The sequence below is a fragment of the Cupressus sempervirens genome, chromosome 9 (genome assembly GCF_028749045.1).
Source record: "Cupressus sempervirens isolate cs-2001-9-10 chromosome 9, ASM2874904v1, whole genome shotgun sequence".
In the NCBI taxonomy this organism is placed as follows: Eukaryota; Viridiplantae; Streptophyta; class Pinopsida; order Cupressales; family Cupressaceae; genus Cupressus; species Cupressus sempervirens.
This window is the reverse complement of record NC_143126.1, coordinates 568492814-568512948: the sequence shown is the minus strand read 5'-3', so window position 1 is coordinate 568512948 and position 20135 is coordinate 568492814. Positions and strand designations below refer to the sequence as shown.

The 20135-nt window shown below is 32.3% G+C and overlaps 1 pseudogene; it reads left to right on the top strand.

Annotated features, from left to right (window-relative positions):
- Positions 1-968: 968 nt before the first annotated feature.
- Positions 969-20135, top strand: part of LOC149539938 (serine/threonine-protein kinase Aurora-1-like) — a 62430-nt pseudogene continuing 43263 nt past the window's right edge.

The window sequence follows — 20135 nt, the reverse complement described above, 5'->3', positions numbered from 1 at the left end:
TTCTGCTAATTATGTCATTTATTTCTATATCCTGTTGCCTCTGAAAATCCTTCCAGTGAAAATTCAGAATTGGTGTTTCAGTACTTAAATGCTCCCATTGTTTCGACACCCCTGATAAGCGCACTACATCACCGTAGGATATCCTTGGCAGGATACTAGTTTCGAAAATATCATTTGGCAATGAAGAAAGGCCGTCTGCCATTGATGATGTATCTTGTTTTTCTGCCTCCAAGAAGCTCTACAAGAATATATAGAAAAGAGTTGACAAGAATGGAAAAGGACGAAATTCTTGCAACAATGGAAAACATCATCTATCCACTGGCTCCATCAATCCATAAACATCACCCGGACACAGAGGAAGATCTCATAAACTAAATAGAAAACAACAAATGTCAACTAGTGACTCCGATTGGAAGCCTAAAGAATCTAGTGGTACAATTCCTCAATCTTAGTGGAAAAATTAATTTCAAGTCAAATATAAGAAAGGAAGAAAAAATAATCATACGACGATGTAAAGAAGCGAAAAACTAATAAAAATGTTAAACGTCTTTGCTCTCTTTACGGTTCCTAGAACAAATGCACCTCTTAATGTCAATTGCAATAGGTCCCCATCTATTGCTGTCATTATAAAAAGATCAGAAATCCATGGTTAGTGGATGGTTTTGAAAACTATCTTTGTAATAATCATGAGGTTCTCTCATACTTTCTAAGAAAACACCTATTGTAAGTTTGTTGTTCCAAACTATGTTGGTTTTTTTGGAACTTCAAAATAGAGGTGAGGTTTTTTTATATAATAGATGAAAGGCACATCGTGATTCTATCATACTTAGGAGAATCATTATTAGACCTCATCGAGAGCATGTTACCATTCCTTCCATTATGAAGGATACTATTGAGATTAACATACTAGGAGTCATTAGTGTGCTCACTCAACACCTGCATAGAGTGTGTGAGTCCTCTAGTATAGAATGAGGCGGGTGAGTCTTCGAGGGCTCATATTTCAACTCACTTTGACAATCATTTGGAGCTCTATTCACATATGGTGGTGACATTGGTGAGCATGCATTGATAGATGATAGATTAATGATTGATGAATTTCTCAATGCAACATTTGACATTGATACAGAGAACTATTTGTAAGTTCATTTAATTTAACTGACTATCTAGATTAGTAACATCATTGCATGATTGAAATCCAAGATCAAAGTGTTCATTGTAGTTGCAATGTTCCTCTAACCCACTTTTCTCACAACATCGTCGACTCCATGGGAAAATATCAAATAAAAGATTTAAAAAAATTACATGTGGATAATACGTAATTATGTAAATGGTTGTTTCGTAACTCACTGTGCATGTGCATTAGTTTGTTGGTGGACCTTCAAGATTGACACCACACATTGAAGGACATTGTGTAGTTACATAGAGGTGTCATTTATTTATCAATGTTGTTGTAAATGAAAATTAGATATTCTTGACAACTAAGTAATACTCTTGTTGTTTGATTTTCAGTTGTTGACATCAAAGACTCCTCCTAGTGCTTTTGACTCATTGTATTCTATGAAGCATTGACAAAGGTATTAGTAAATTTTATTTGATGTTTTAATGGTTTGTCTTTAAAAAATTAATGATAGCCATGCATAGAGTTAAATCATCATCTTGATTATTTTGCAGTGGGTTGTAACAAGATTTTTGGTGTGCTCCAAGAAATTCCTCATTGAAGTTCAACATAGTTCACATTTTATGCACTTTAGAGGATACATAGGTATAGAGTAGTCTCGAATATTTGAGAATCCAAAAAAGGCATTCCTATAGCCTACTCACACAAATTTAGGTATTGGCACAAATGATTGTATTCTTAATGGGCATTTGGAAGATATACCGCATCACAAAATTCAATTGAACAACATTGTAAGTTTTTGCAAGAACTGAAAAGTAGTCACCAATTTTGAATGGGATTCAATTTCACAAAAATGAGAGATGTTTTTGTGGATAGTGGTAACATGAACCCGCATAGCTTGAGATATTCATTTATGTACATTATTCATTTACGTACATCATACAAATTTTAAAAAAATCCCCATCAAACTTGAAAGTGGTTGAAAATGTTTGAACATGTCAAGAGGCCCAAAAAGGTCGTTTCTAGTGTTTATTTTCCCAACTTGAAAATTTGTCATAAATGGTTGGAAGCCGCAATGAGGGATCTTAAATATGTCCAATATTGGAACTTTGAACTGGTTGGAACCTACAATAAGAGGTCTTAAATATACACACATTAACCAATTATGTGTCCTCCAAACCGTATAAACATTAACACCATTGTTTTAAACAAGAACAAAACAATAAATGTTACACTATAAAACCATTCAAGTTCATAAATAAAATCATACATAAATAGCACAGTGATTTTGTATGTGAAAACCCTCAATGAGAGGATGAAAACCATAGTGGGAGTAATATACCAATAACCTTGTTAATGCTTCTAAGAGTTTGCCATGTTAAAGGCTATAGTTGTTCTTTCTTAGAACATATTCTATAGGAATATTCATAACCTTTAAGGATTACAAAATATTTCTAAAGCTACCTAATTAAAGGATTTACAAACACTCCTTCTAGGGGGTACCTTGTGAGAGAATTTATAAAGCTTACTACTAAATTTTTTCAATTAAGAGCTTACAAATAGATGAAATGGTAAGAAAGAAATCTTATTGAATGATCTAAATAACAACATTATCTTTACTTTTAGATCATTGTGATAAATCCTTAAAGTTCACTGATCTTCATCCTTTCACAATATTCTTTGGTGAACCACACTAGTTCACCTCTTTATCACTATCTTTAACAGCTAGTCTTCTATTGTAGTGCCTACCTCTAGGTCACATTTTTGTTATCATTGCCGAACTCTTTTAGGGCTAGTTTTATGTTCATGGTTAGCAGCATTGTTTTGAGACTATAAGATATTGTGCTATGGATTTAGTTTATTATGTGATGAGATCACTTAGACTTTATATTTCATGTATGCATGATGATCATTATATTACTTTCAGTTATTGATGATGATTAGTAAGATGATTTATTATCATATGTGTTTCTTATGGATACTTACCCCATACTTGCATGTGTATGGTGTGCGTGTTTGCTCTTATGTATGACGTGTCTGATGTGGTTAAGGAAGGGAGTCGTAGTCACCTGCTAGTCGGGATCTACATGATGCACCACTTCCTACCATTGCCTGTTTAGTTTAGTATATATTGTGCTTGTACATGCATGGTTTTTATGTAGGTTGCAGGTACCGGGTATCGACTTCCCTAAATTGCTAGGATGAGCGTACCCTATCACATTATCTCAATGGTAAGAGAGGGGAGATAAATTCGCAAGTCCAAATCTCAATCCTTTAAGCCATTTGTCCTAATTGAAATTAGGACAAGTATTTGAGTTGAGTACCCTCTGAATACGTTGGATGACGTAATTCGTGATATTAACCCTTGGTTTGATTTTGTATGTATTTTGGCTATGATGGATTTTTCGTATTTTATTTTATGAGTCTTTGATGTATTTTCTATTAATTAAGCCTAATTAAAAGATTTAATTAATGGTTTAATTTAATGGAAAATTAATATGATATTTTAATATTTATTTTATTTAATTAATTGAAAAATTAATTAAATAAAATAATAAAATTTGAAGATAAAAGTTATAAGTTTAAATTTGGAATGTGACAATATTTATTTTAATAATAATATATTTGGAGTTCATTTTTTAATAAATGACTAAATAATAATATTATTAAAGATAATAAATATTTTAGCAATTAAGTTTTGAAAATAAAATTTAAAAGTGAAAAATATATTAAAATTATTAAAAGATTAAAGGTTGCATGATGTGCGCACATGATTAAAATATAAATATATTAAGATAAAATAAGTGGAGTTATTAAAGTTAGTGCATGAAATTTAATAAATAAATAAATTAAATTGAAATGAGTAAAGTAAATATTATATTAATGATTATGCATTATTTTAATATTTGCTCACATAGGAGTTTGCAAATTCTCGAGAGTTGTCATGTAGACAACACAAGAGTTTGCACTCTAAGTATGCACTAGTTGTCTACACTTAGGAGTTAGCATTTTATTTGAGCACATGGTGTCTACAACCTTATGACTCATCTAAAAGGTTGGAGAAGACTCATGCTTAGTTGTCATGCTTATCTTCTAGTTGTTTCTAGACACATTCTAGATGCATCTTAGAGGCCTCTAAATAGAGGCTCTCCTAGTGTGTTTGGACATGCTTAAATGGAAGCTTCAAGCTTCAAAGCTTACATGCATTTGAGAAGTTCATATACTTCTACATTCTCATATGTTCCTACATGCTCCTATGCTTCTTCTAGCACTTCTAGTCACTTGGAGATTTTTGGTTAGCTTGGATCTTGGAGAAATTGCGAATGCTGGAGAAGGAAGGGATTTTCTAAGGACTTTTGAGGCATGGAAAATTAGCATCAGTGTCTAGGTGCATCCATGATATTCCCATATTTCCTTTGCACTCTTTCTCTTCCTGTCTTCATTGTGTCTATTGTATGTGTTTGAATCTCCTCTATGATTGAACCTGTAATTTGAAATTGGAATCTAAATATGTATTTATTTGGTTGAGAAGAAAACAATAGAGGAACCCTAGATCCAATTGAGAAAGAAATTAGATTTGAATCGAGTTTGAGTTTGAATTTATATTGTGAAATTAGATAGACAAGATTTGAAATTAAAATAGAAATTCTAAGTTGAAAATTTGAATGGTTAGATGTAATCTTTCTATCAAATTATATTTTCAGATGTGTACGGACAAACCTATTAGATGGATGAATGGGTAAATTTAGAGAACAATTACCTTTTAGGAGAAATTCTTAATTCATCACAAACTGCCCTGTCGCTGCCCCTTGGATAGACCCGAACTCAGTCATTCATAAATTTTTATCGTGATCAAATTTATTTGATCGCTTAGTCAAAATTGGCGCAACTTAGTCAAAATTGGCGCAACTTGGCCCTCTCCAACATAGTTCAATTTCAGCCCGATCCAACGGTTCATTAGGGAGATATGGCCCTCGTACTAGGACTATTTTATTCAAAGACAGATATTTCTCCATTTCCCATAACCAAGAGTTCTTTATGTTTAAACTTCACAAAAATAATATATCAAAGCATGGAATGAATTAAATATATTATTGCAATCTTCCCTTAGTAGAATCTTATTTTTATGCATTAGTTTTATATGATTTATTAACTAATCTAATTTAATTAAGATTAGTTAATAGTAGAAGAAGTATAATTAATCTATTTATCAACCAACATAGGAGGTATTTAATTGAGAAATTAATATTGGGGATTTATTATAATTTTTTATTAGTAAAATAATAATTTGAACATTGATGGAATGATACATAGTTGACTCTTAATGAACGAAACTATTATTAGCTAATAATCATGTAGTTATTGACATATCTACTAGTTAATTTAATCGTAGAATTAATTAGATTTAACTGATAATAGAGTTTTTAATTGTTTTATCAAGGGAATATTAGTATTCATTGAAAGAATGACGAATGTGGTCATTATAGAATTATTAATAGATTCCCAATATAGCTTGTTATTAAATATTAACAAGTTATTATTATTGAATTATGAATATGAATATTTGTGTATTAGATTATGACTGACTTTTAACTTACAAAATTATAGTTATATATTAGTCAACTGATATTAATTGGAACGTTGCCATGGATATGTAATTATTAATTAAATTTAATTAGATTTAATTAATAATTAAGTTATGTAATAAAATTTTATTTGATATGCTAATATCGATTCCTCTAGCAAAGTTGTGAAGTATGTATATTGAAGTTGACAAGTCGTACTCTCATGACTTGAATAATGACCTTAGATATTTTAATAGTGAGACTTAGTAATATTTATTTGAGAACTATTAGAATGATAAAAAGATCATAGATTGTGTACTTAGGCTAATTGATCGATTTAGTTGATCATTTTAATAAAGTTATAATCTTCTCATTCGAAGATTGATAAATGGTTCTCTTATAATTTAACGAATGAATGATCCTTGATTTATGTTGAAAAGTTGAAGTCGCATTAAAGAAGAGTTAATCAATTAGTAATATGGATCTTAGTTAAATTAAGCGAATGATTTAATGAGTAAGTATTTTACCCTTAAGTTATTCTTAGTATATTATTTTTAATTAATGGAAGGATAATGTTATCGGGGAACAAACAGGTTGACTTGTAGGTCAAATGATTAAACTCAGACACTTGAAGTATACTTGAGATGAAAATTGAAGCTTTACACTTAATTCAACTATGTGATTTTAGTAAACCAAAACATGTGTTTGCATTGTGTATTCTTTATGCTTCTTGTTTTGGGTTTTGGGTTGACTAGATTGTTGACCAGTCTTAGGTTGTTACTAGAGGCTCTAAGGTTATGTGAATGTGATGGCATGTTGATCTTATTTGGTCTCGATCTTTCTAAACCCAACCATGGTATATAATGGAATGCTCTATGAAATGTTTGTAATTACTGATTGTTATAGTTGAGATTCTTATGAATGAGACACTCGAGCTAATCATTTTTGAGTCATCGATCAATTATCCTTGGGTTACTTTCTAGTCGCCATGATGGGACTGAAATGTTGATTCATTTCTTGATGATGTCATGTTGTAACATGTTTTGACTCAACCATTTTGGAGTCTTCGATCAGTATGATTTTGAGATATTCTTGGTTGCTTGTTGAGAACCAATGGATATTGTGATTTATTTTGAGATATATTTTGGTTATTGAGAACCAATGATTATTAGTGATGCCTTCAGTTGCCAATAGAGAACTGTTATGGTCATGATTTTTTATGGATGCTTTGTAGATGCTCATGGAGATTTGATGATTCTTATTATGGATATTTGATGCGTATATTGTGGGTATTTGATGATTCTTTTTGTGAATTATCTTTTGGTATTTCTTTCTAGTTGCTTGCATAGGACTGTGGTGATTTTACGATTCCATGAGCTTAGGGTAGGTTATCTACTTGTAGTGTCAAGAAGTGGCTTGGAAGGGGGGCCGGGGCCCTAAGTGGCTACTAGAGTAACTCATTGTAAGTTTGGTTAATAAGTGATAACATTTACACTAAATGGAGATTACATGAACCTAAAAAGATAATTTTTTTGGTTCTCGCCCATGCCTTGAGTGCTTGTACAGACTAGGATGGGAGTAGAGAGAACACATGGTTGCGAACTTGCATTCCATAGTATGCCTCGTCAGTATGAGAGGATACTAGTGGCCGCAGGAGGATTAGTATGGACCCATGGAGTTTAGCTAACTACCAGGGTAACTTGTACATGATATATGCGATGACACTTTCCCACTTGCAGAGTAGGTTTCCTACATATCATTGTGTGCCTCTAGGAATTAGATGTCAGTTTTGTGTGATGGAACCTTTGAGTTAGTATACTTTTAGGATTCCTGGACTTAGAGAGTATCTTTGCTATGTGATTTTTGATAGCCTGTTTAGGACTTGAGATTATCTCCTCAGCACGGTGGGAGTGGACCACTTAGGTTCCATGTAGTTGAGTGGTAGTGCTTTATCACTCTTATCATTTGAGATCCATCTGAGACACCGTGGCTGAAGCATTCTTGGTTGGTATTTATCTTCATCATTATGATAGATGATATACCCTATGATGGATGTATTTACTGGTATGTTTCTTACATTGATGATTTGCATATGTTAGTTGATGATATATTATGCTTTACTTTGCATGTTAGTATGATGTTTTAGGAGTGACATTCCTATTATGATAATACCAATGATCTCTTTGGTGCTTTAGAATGTTATGCACGGAGGGATGGCTAGGATCCACAATGGTCTAATGATGCTATTAACGGTTGGGAGGAACTGTGCACTTAGTTAGTTATGTTTGTAATATATGGTTATCTTTTATGATGAATGTTTATATTTTTTGTGATGATGTATCATGTATGATATGTGGTTTCATTTATGTTATTGCATCATGGATTCGAGTTAGTATGATGATGTACTTGTTTTCACACATGTTTATTCTTTTAAGCTTTTTCATACCCTGTGACGTGTACAGTAGATGATTGAGCTAAACTAAAATGTAATTACTAAAAGGATACTTGTCTATGGTTTAAGAATGTTGGATGTATCATTGTTATTTCATGTGGATGTAGTATTAGATGAATACATAATTAATGATGTTAGATGAATAAGTTATGATTAGATGTGATTCAGCGTTAAGGGATCCTTAAAGAATGTAATCTATTATGTTATGTTATGTTCACTTTCAGTTGGATGTTACTATTGCTTCCACGAATGTTATGAATGGTTTTACTTTCATGTTTCAATTTTTTTTTGGCAAACTTAGTGAAATTTTAGATTAATTGTTTGGATCCCTTGGCGGGGCATTACATCTATTTAGCTTTCTTCTCTACAACTATGATCTCCTTCGCCAACTTTCACTACCAATTTGAAGAACTTAAAAAATGAATTTTAAGTGTTTTTGTACACTGCGATTTCTGTGTTCTATATCTCAAAAATAAAATCTTGCTCAAAGTCAATGCATTCAAAATTTGAATCACATACTTGAGCTAGTCATAGAAGACCCATGATACCCGCTCGTAGGGTTCTAGATTGGTAGGCTTGTGAGTATCTTTGTGAGCCTATTCATAGCTTCTATTCATGCATCCTTCAGCCACTTCAACCTAGATGCTTTTCATGCCACTCCCTCTGACTGTCATTTTATCATGTCACATCATCGGTGAACCTTCATGCTTGTTCCTCAATTCATTTCTCATTTTTCCTATTCACCTTCTATGAATTTGACTAAATCACCATACACATGTTAATTGGTACATTCTTCTATCGGTGGTTTTACTTCCTTGCAACTTCTCTATGCTCACAAACCAGTTGCCAATCAATGACAACACTCACAACACCATTCATTAATCAGTATCACAAGTGAGCTTACTAAGTGCAATAATCTCTCCCTTCGGTACTAGACCTTCGACTTCAACCCATTTTTCCTTTACTTGTTCAACTATACAGGTAGAAGACTCTTACACTAGTGTGGACTTAGTTGGAAATATGTTGAAACTTCCCCTCAATGCAATCTTTTATGCCTTGTTTCTTTACTTTTCTATTGCTTCTTTGTGCCTTGTTGTTCTCTTATGCTCCCCATTGTGTTTATATTCCTTCTTTCATCCTTTGTTGGTCATTATCTTGTCTCTTTTATACATTTTTACCTCTAGTTTCTTTGTTTCTCTCTCTCCCCTTTAGTTATGTTATTCTCCTTTATATACTCCTCCTTTCCAAATTCTTCCCCATTTTTCATCTTCTCTTTATTAATTCTTCCCTTTTTTATCATCAATGACAAAGGGTTATATCCTATCAAATATATTTTTGTATTCATCTCATATACTTGCAAGGTGGGCAACCCACGATTGAGTGAAATAGTCTCACTTCGAATATTAACCAACTGTTCTTCAATCCCATCTAGTGTGCTAACTGATGGCTTGGCAATGAGTGCCTCTTCATGTTTAATATGCCCTTGGATGATTCCTATCAGGGGTGATGGAATGATTTGAATTTGAAAGAGATTTAGAGTCCTCTTTCCTTGTTCAGCCTTTACTCTTTGAATTAGTTGAAGATTTACCTTATTCTTGGTTATATATTTTGTTATTGAGTATGTTATCACATTGAATGAATTTTTCATCTATTGAATTTCTTGATGATGTTTTTGTATTGTTTTCTCCAAATCATTTATAGATAAACTTGGATTAGACACCTTTTGTAGCATATGTGTTATGGCCTTAAGTGCCTCAATCATTTCATCATTTATCTCCTGCAGTGTCACTTTTCTAAGATCAATAAAGTTTAAGATCTTGTGATTTCTCTTTGCCTCTATTTTCTTTTCTTCTGTTGAATTAGTTTCTCTAACGTGCTCTTTGATGTTATCAACCAAATGAGTAAGTTGGCTAATTACATTAGTATTGGTATCATAGGTAGCCTCTGAAGCTGTATTTGCAGTTATATCTTTGTCAAATAGTGTTATAGGCATTTATTTCCTTTTACTCATTACCTTAAGCTTTTCATTCTTCTCAATTAGTCTTAAGTCTCCTTAAGGTCTAAGAGGATCATTTCTTTTACTCTCATCTTCATTTATGCAATTGTCTCATCAAGTGAATTCTTGTATGCATCAGTCTATAGACCCTGCTCAAAGAGTTGTCCTTTATCCTCTAAGTTGGATGATAAGGATGACTAGTGTGACATTCATTAACCTTACATTTACTTTAAATTCCATATCACTTCCTTCTTTCTCAACTTACTTCTTATATTTCTTAGTCCAAGTGTTTTTCTTTCTAACACCTTGGATCTTGATGGAGTCACTTCTTTCATAGGTCACTTTATCTCTTCATGTTTCACTTTCTCTTCAAATTGTTCTTTTGTCAATGACACCTTCTATTTGAGTATTTTATTCTACATAGTGATAGGTATTTGGCCAGCAAAGGAGTTCATGTACACGTTAGTACATCAGTAATGTCATCAACTATCATTCAAAAATTCCAAAGTATAAGGGAAGGAAAGGAACATTTGAACTCAATTGAGAGAAAGATCACCAAGATGGAGGACAGAGAAAAGTTAATGATAAGTCTTGGTTTATGTAATCCTTTCCCTAGTAATTCATCAACGACATTTATTGGAAGCAAGTGTTACCAAAAAGAGTTAGAGGCCAAAATGATGTCTGAAGTAGTCAAGTTTCCTCGAGATTAAACTCCTAAAGGCATTTTCAATTGCATCAATTCATTGGAAATTTTGAATGCACTATTGGATGTAGCATTGCTTTCAAGTAAATCTTCCAAATATGGAATTCTTATAAAGTTAAAGGTCGTCTACTATAACATAAAAAATATTCAAACTTCAAAGAAAGAAGAATTCAACATCCTAAAAAGGATGACCGAATCTTTAATCATCTCATAAGACACCCATTATAGTATGCGAAACTTGGAAAGTGATTTTAATCATCTTTGTAGGTTTTACTTTATTTCTATTTGTAATTGTTTGATATAAGTTTAAAGTTTGAACATTATTTTTTGAATAGGGTAAACGTAGTAGAATCCAAATGCTATTTTTCTTAGTAGGCCTATCAAATGCAAAGGAAAAAAATGTTTTTGATATTGAATTTGATGCGACTCTAAGACTCTTCCCATGAGGGAAAATGACATGAAGCTTTTGTTGCTTCCTTATTTCTATATTTCTATAGAAGGGAATTTAGGGTCATTTGCTAAATGTAATGGTTGTAAATTTAGTACTTATAACTCATGATTATGAAATTGGGTATTCAAATTTAACTTTTGCAAGATGAATGCATTGAATTGTATCAATTTTCATGTGTAAAAAAGGTAATGAGAATGAATATGAATTTTATCATTTGAATTGCTAAATTTTCATAAAAATCATCAAGGATTGTACCTTAACAACATATCATATGAACATAATAATGCAAATAAAAAATAATAGTACAATGGTAAAATTTAAATGAATGTTGATTCATGGCATCATCTAACATAAAATTTACATGTTTGTTTGACATTAGACATTTAGAAAATGATATAGCTTATTATGCATGATAGATGAATCATGATTAGATTCAGAGAATACTGTCCAAAATCCAGAATGTAGAGTGTTGTAATTAGTAATAAGTAATAAATTCAAAGTTGACACATCATACTATAACTGTTAAACTTGTCATAAAATCTCATCATCTAAATCTTCGGATTCCTTTCCATCAAGTTCAAATAGTCCTTGATAATGCTCCATGTTTTCTCCAGTCTATAAACATTGTCTTTCTTGATCCTTAGTTTCAACATCAATACTACCAATATCAATACCACTACTTGAGTTAGTGATCTCATTATTTGAAAAGTTGTCCAACCCTCTTCTTCGACATTTCTTCCTCAACAATTTTTGTGCCCTTTCGTAAGGTAAATTATTAACTTCATTTTTGGATGTATACCACCTTAGACAATTTTCCAAATTATTGTCTAGTTTATTTCTTATCTTTGACTTTAGGAACCCTAAAGCACTAAAAACTCTCTCATCCTTGATAGACCCCAATATCTATGAGCTAGATTTCTCCAAAATTTGATTACCAAACCTTCTTCTGTGGGGCTTCACATAAGATCATATTGTTCCTTCATTATAATGGAAAAACAATAGGACTACTCTCTCAAATGAGATTCATCTAAAAATCCATTTATAGCTACCCCATTAATTTGTTTTCTTTTGCAAAATTGATCTATCAAAACCAATAACTTATCTCTAAAATATTTAGGACTTCTTAAACTCCAATAATGGGGAAACACAATAAACATTGATTCAAGTACTTCGTGCAAAGGAAATGTTTCTTTGATAGCTAAGGAAAGATTATAAGAAATATCCTTCATAGAATCCATTACAAACTCAACAATCTGTTTAAACACTTCCTTTGTAACAGTTAATTTTGGTTGCATGGGTTTCTTTCCTTTTCTCATGGACATGTGCCTTCCATAGTAGTGCTTTAGTATCTCAACATCTCATATATTGGCATATAACTCCCCCTTTTGGTGCAGGAGCACCTAGGACTTGGCTCATGGTCCTCTCCAAGTTTTGGTTTTTTCTAACCCTAGCTAGGTCAAGGGTAGTTATAGGAATCTAAATGGATCTAGAGTGTGTGTCTAGAGAATCTATGTTATACTTAATCTAGTCTAGGAATGTTTTAGGTCTAAATGTTGTATTTATGTCTTTTAGCCTCTTTTAAGGCTTGACACGAGCAAATGGGCCAAAAGAACCAACTAGGTTAGGAAAGGGTGTAAATAAGACTAAAATGCATTCTAACATGCTAAAACCATCATTTCATGAATATTGGAGGTCATAAATCATAGTTACAAGTAAAACTGCAAAAGTTGTCAAAATGTTGTCATGACAACTTTTGCAACTTTACAAACTTGCTTGACATTATTGACAAGATGTGGCAAAAAGAAATATTGGAGGCATGGTTAGTATCACAACCACTTGCAACTATGAAGGGGGATTGTATAAGCCCTAGGAATACCAAATACTGTGGTTAGTTGCATAGTTGGAGTCTTGGAGTTAGTGAAATCACTTTGTTTTGATCGTGCACATGAACAATTGAAAGTTTTTGCATTAAAGATCACTTGAATGGATTTAGTCCACTTTTTTGGGGTTGTTTAATTGAAATTTAGCTATTTTTATTTCACTTTTAATTGTTTTTAGGGTTCTTGTAAATAGTTTTGTTAGTTTGGTAAAATTACTTTGTGAAATAGCCAGTCATTGGCTTGTGCTAGACTGTGTTGTGAAGACATGGTTCCCACATGAAACCCACCTATGGAATCATCATGGACCTTTGGGACATGTTAGGGGATCCTTTATAAAATGTCTATTATCAAGTTGGAGTTTTGAAATTTTGTATTTTCTATTTTTACCAGCAAGCCCTAGGGAAGTCTAGTGTAACTTGACTAGGAACTTGCAGTTGAAAATGTGTGTTTGAATGCAAGAGTTCAAGTATTGTGGTGAATCTAGGAGGTTTTGAGCAGTCTTTTAAGTTTTTAAGAGACCTTGGAAGAATATTGGCTCCTAAATGATCCATTTGATGGCCTTTTCAAGCTTGAGAAGATAGATTGGTTCTTGGAGTTCAATTTAACCTAGAAACCCTAGGGTATGGGAAATCACCTATAAAAAGAAGTTGAAGGTGGACCTAGAGAATCATGAGTAGCTTCAAAAATAGTATCAATATTATATATTAATTATAGAGGTTATTTGGATAAATCTTCCACGAAAGAGCAAAAAGCACCTAATTAGGCCTAGTAGACCAAATGAACTAAAATATTCAAATCAGTAACCAAGATCCTGATTTCTCTATAAAATTGATAGAGATAGAGTAGAAAAGATTGAAGTGAGACACTTGAACCCTTTTAAACACTGAACTAGCCAATTTGACAAGGAATAGCTATTGAATGGAACATAAGAGGCTTGAGAAGTTGAACACTTAGACTAAGGTAGATACCCTAGTGAAGCACTACAGATTGTCACCCTGAGACGAGACATTGAAGAAGTCTTGAACTTAGTTAAGGAAGGCTTGGGAGATCCTAGAAATAAGTATTAGGGTTTAGTGAGAGTTTTTGAAGTTGATGAAAGATCAACCCCACAACTCCTAAAAAATCACTTGTATACAAACACCTGCCACAGAAGAGAGAGGCAAAAAAAGCTATGGAGATAGGAATTTCCAAATCCATTGACATTCTTGATGAGGAAAAAAGAATATTTCTATAAAAAAATGAATTGATGTACAAGCACACTAGGAGAGCCTATATATAAAGGCCTCTAGAATGCTTCTAGAAAGAGCAATAAAGAGCTAGGAGATAAGCATGACAACTAAGCACACATCCATGAAAAGTAGATTATCCTCCACGTAGATGAGAGGGTAAGTATGACAAGGTGTATCTCATGTAGAGATGATATAGACACCATGTGCTAAAATAAAGTACTAACTCATGTGTTGTCAACAGGACAACACGTGAGAGTACAAAAACTCCTACGTGAAAAACTAATAAATAATGCATTTATCCTAAGTAAACTTAAGTAAAGTGTAAACAATAATAATTTACACTAACAAGAGTTAGGAATTCAGGGGATCCTAATTAAGCAAGTGCAAGCAAGCTAGTGATTATCTATCACCTTTGCATCAATCTTTAAAAAGCTATCAAGATTATCCAAATCTATGATTCTCATCCACCTTGAAAGTTTTTCATTTGCAAAAAATGAATATGTATTTCTATAGAGATTATCGAGGGTCATGCATGTCATTTTACACAATGTATTATATTATTCAATATACATAAATTTTTGTTGGATCTTCTTCATTATATTTCTCATTTCCTCTAGCAAGGGGGTAATGGCTGCTAATGTTAAGAGTGTCTCTACATTACTCTTGAACTTTCAAGAAGCTCATCATATTTTTGTTGACCACCTTAATCGTCGCAAGTTGACTCCATTGTGCCAAGCAATGATGGATATTGAAAAAAAAACTTGATGAGTTGGTCCCTCCAAAGAGATCCATCTGGTAGAATTATCATTAAGAATATTTCTACCATTAGTTAGTCCCTTAGAAAACTATTGAAATTATATTAATCATTTAGGGCTTCAACAAAAGTGCCTATAGATCTCTTTTATTAAAAATTCAACTCTATATATTTCTAAAGGGGTTGCTTATAATTTGAAAAGATAGATTCATTCTGTGGGTCGTGTAGTGAGTGCCAACGATGTAAGATGCAAGAAAATCTTGTAACTTTGTGGCAAGACTATTCTTGTGGCCTTGTATTACTGAAGCTCCATCTACTCCAACACACACCAACTTTTGGACAATTGTCATTTCATCTATACCTCCATATTCAATTAAAGAACACTTTACTAGTTCAAATATATTTTTTTGTTTGGTTAATTATCCTTCATTTTAACAGTGGTTAGTAGATTGGATTGGCCTAAAAAATTGTGTACAATATAGACATGTGTGCATACTCTAGAAGTATTGTATATTGTTGTCATCTCATCTAAAGATATTGCAATGAAATCTGACTCTTTAATTTTTTCTTTGATATTTTCCTTTTCAACCTCAACAAAACAACTTGCACATTCCCATTCATTATTTACTGACTAGTGACTCCTTGAATAATAATGAACTTTCACAAAGTGTAATAAATCACTCAATAATGAGTAGTTTTTCATGGCACACCCTTTTCTCAAAGTATAGACTTGACAATACTTAATTGACGGACTTTACCCATTTCTTCAACTTCCATTACTTTTCCAAGAAGAGATTCAATGGAGCCTTTTACTTTAGTAGGATTCATCTATATTTTCTCCTAAAATTCTAAGATTTATGTATTCTTAACATGTTGACATTCCTCCTAGGTTTTCTATCTTGTCATTGATTTCTCCACTCCATCTATGATTTTATTCTCATAAACTTTACCCATATTCATTTCTGTGGTGTCAATTTTTAGCTACAACCTCTTTACCTTTTTATTTATCCTTTTACATATCATACATCTTCATTCTACCAAAGGCTCATGTTCTTTTGGATTGAATATAGGTTCAATAAGTGGATACCTTGAGGCCCATTCTATTTGAAAATTCTTGATCAATAGATCCCAATTTTGATCTTTTTTTTGTTTTGCATCAGTTTTTGCATTGTATTTCCTTTTTCCCTTTCTTGATTGTGCACCATCGCCATCTTTGGAATTCTCATACAAGTCTATTATATTATTTTTGCTATTCTAGATATTGACGTCAAGATCTTGGCTACTTTGGGTATTGACTTGAAGATCTTGGCTAATCCAGGTATTTAACTAAATATCTTCTTCAAGTTCATCATGATCAAAGATATTGGGTTTGCCAACTTCTTCAGTATGTGTGGGTGGAACTAGTACTGGCAATGGTTGTGAATCTTGTAAATTTACTTGTGAGTTTGTAGAATCCTGATTTTGACCACTAAAATATGATGACAAAGTTCTATGAGTGCATTTGGCTGGGCTTTCTTGACTTCCATCACATGTAGGTCTCTACCCTTATTCATGTTCAACATCTACCATGAAATATAGGCTGCCTTAAAATTCAAGTTGTTTAAAAATTGGCGGTCAACTATAGTCTATTATATATATAGTATTTATTGGTTGTACGACCTACACTATAAAATATAGATGTCCTAGGTCTCCCTAGTTACTACATGACTTAGTGGTACTAGTCACTGATCCCAATTGATAGCTGGGCACTAACAATCTAACTTGTATCTACTAAATAATAATGAACTAAAATTATAGAGAGTAGACATATAGGGGTCTATGTTACTCAGCTTTGCCTAAATTACAATTGTTGCAATTGCGAGTCACCCAAAAATGATATCAACAATTTGAGAATTTGAGAAATTTCTATTGATTGGGATTGAGACAACCTACAAATATATGAATGTACATATAACACTTTTTTTTTGCAAAATTCTCAAGAATATTATAGTGCATACAAAATATTTCATGAACTCCACATAATAAAAACTCTTCTAGAATTTCCAAGGCGAATATGGTTCGTCCATTATATGACCATGCATAATATAGTTGGAAATTTTGAATTAGTGTGTGACACATGTTTCCATATTTGTGGGGTGAATATTGTCCCTCTCCTAAAATATTTTTAAAACCAAGGGTAAATTGAGCTCGTCCAAAAAGTTTTACTTTGAAAATCATAGGTGAATGTGTTTAATTTGTTGTGTGCAAAAAAAATTCTAATTGGCTATTTCATTTTGAAAGGAGAACCGATGGCATAAATCCTTTGGCAATGGGCCTAAGGGTGTGACCCATTTTTGGTAACTTGGGCAACACACCATACCTCATATATAGGAATTTTTTTTGCTAAACTGACTTTGATCGATGACCAAAATTTTCTAGTTGGCGAATATTTGCCACTGAAGTTAACCCTGATCTATAGAGAAATGAAATAAATAGGTAAACGGATACCACAGTATTTTTCCTTAGTTATCACAAGAGGAACAACAAAGGGATAATGGATTCTTGAGAGAAGAGAGAGAGAAAATCTAATATGTGCCCTAAATGAGAGATTCTTTATAATAAAGATACACTTACAAGCATAAGATTGCATGCAGGATTCTAATCCCCATGTAACACAATAAATGAATGCAAAAGACAACGTAAAATTATAAGGGAATACAAATTCATAAAGGATATTGGATGCATTGAAAAAGGTAAGAAGGACACATTATATCTCCTGAAGTAGTTTCAAATTATACTAGACATATAATTGCAAGAAAACATAAGATGAAATCTAGCTCTTTAATTTTTTCTTTGATATTTTCCTTTTCAACCTCAACAAAAAAACTTACCCATTCCCATTTGTTCTTTACTAACTAGTGACTCCTTGAATAATAATGAACTTTCACAAAGTGTAATAAATTACTCAATGATGAGTAGTTTTTCATGGCACACCCTTTTCTCAAAGTATAGAGTTGACAATACTTAATTGAAGTACTTTACCCATTTCTTCAACTTCCATTACTTTTCCAAGAAGATATTCAATGGAGCCTTTTACTTTAGTAGGATTCATCTATATTTTCTCCTAAAATTCTAAGATTTATGTATTCTTAACATGTTGACATTCCTCCTAGGTTTTCTATCTTGTCACGAATTTCTCCACTCCATCTATGATTTTATTCTCATAAACTTTACCCATATGCTTTTCTATGGTGTCAATTTTTAGCTGTAACCTCTTTTCCTTTTTATTTATCCTTCTACATATCATACATCTTCATTCTACCAAAGGCTTATCTTCTTTTGGGTTGCATATAGGTTCAATGAGTGGATACTTTGAGGCCCATTCTATTTGAAAATTCTTGATCAATAGATCCCAATTTTGATCTTTTTTTATTCTGCATTAGTTTTTGCATTGTATATCCTTTTTCCCTTTCTTGATTGTGCACCATCACCATCTTTGGAATTCTCATTGAAGTCTATTATATTATTTTGGCTACTTTGGGTATTGACTTCAAGATGTTGGCTACTTTGGGTATTGACTTGAAGATCTTGGCTAATCTAGGTATTTAACTAAATATCTTCTTCAAGTTCATCATGATTAAAGATATCGGGTTTGCCAAAATCTTCAATATGTGCAAGTGGAACTAGTATTGGCAGTGGTTGTGAATCTTGTAAATGTACTTGTGAGTTTGTAGCATCCTGATTTTGACTACTAAAATATGATGACAATGTTTTATGAGTGCATTTGGCTGGCCTTTCTTGACTTCCACCACATGTAGGTCTCTACCCTTATTCATGTTCAACATCTACCATGAAATATAGGCTGCCTTAAATTCAAGTTTTTTAAAAATTGGCAGTCAACTATAATATATATATATATATATATGTTCAACATCTACCATGAAGTATAGGCTGCCTTAAATTCAAGTTTTTAAAAAATTGGCATTTAAAAAACTTGAATTTAAGGCAACCTATATTTCATTGTAGATGTTGATCATGAATAAGGGTAGAGACCTACAAGTGGTGGAAGTCAAGAAAGGCCAGCCAAATGCACTCACAGAACCTTGTCATCATATTTTAGTGGCCACAATATATATATATATATATATATATATATATATATATATATATATATATATATATATATATATATATATATATATATATATATATATATATATATATATATATATATATTGGTTGTACGATTGTCTCCTTGGTTACTACATGACTTAGTGGTACTAGTCACTAGTCCCAATTGATAGCTGACCACTAACAATCTAACTTGTATCTACTAAATAATAATGAACTAAAATTATAGAGAACATACATGTAGGGGTCTTAGTTACTCAACTTTGCCTAAATTACAATTGTTGCACTTGCGAGTCACCCAAAAATGATCTCAACAATTTGAGAAATTGAGAATTTTCTATTGATTGTGATTGAGACAACCTACATACATATGAATGTATGTATAACACTTTTTTTTGGAAAATTTTTCAAGAATATTATAGTGCATACAAAATATTTCATGAACTTCACATAATAGAAACTCTTCTAGAATTTTCAAGGCGAATATGGTTCGTCCATTATATGACCATGCATAATATAGTTGGAAAATTTGAATTAGTGTGTGACATGTGTCTGCATATTCGTGGGGTGAATATCATCCCTCTCCTAAAATATTTTGAAAACCAATGGCAAATTGAGGTGTCCAAAAAGTTTTACTTTGCAAATCATAAGCAAATGTGTTTGATTTGTCATGTGCAAAAAATATTTCTAATTGGCTATTTCGTTTTGAAAGGAGAACCAATGGCATAAATCCTTTGGCAATGGGTCTAAGGGTGTGAGCCATTTTTGGTAACTTGGGAAACACACCATACCTCATATATTAAAAAAAAATTGCTAAACTGACTTTGATCAATGACCAAAATTTGTCAATTGGTGAATATTTGCCACTAAAGTTAACC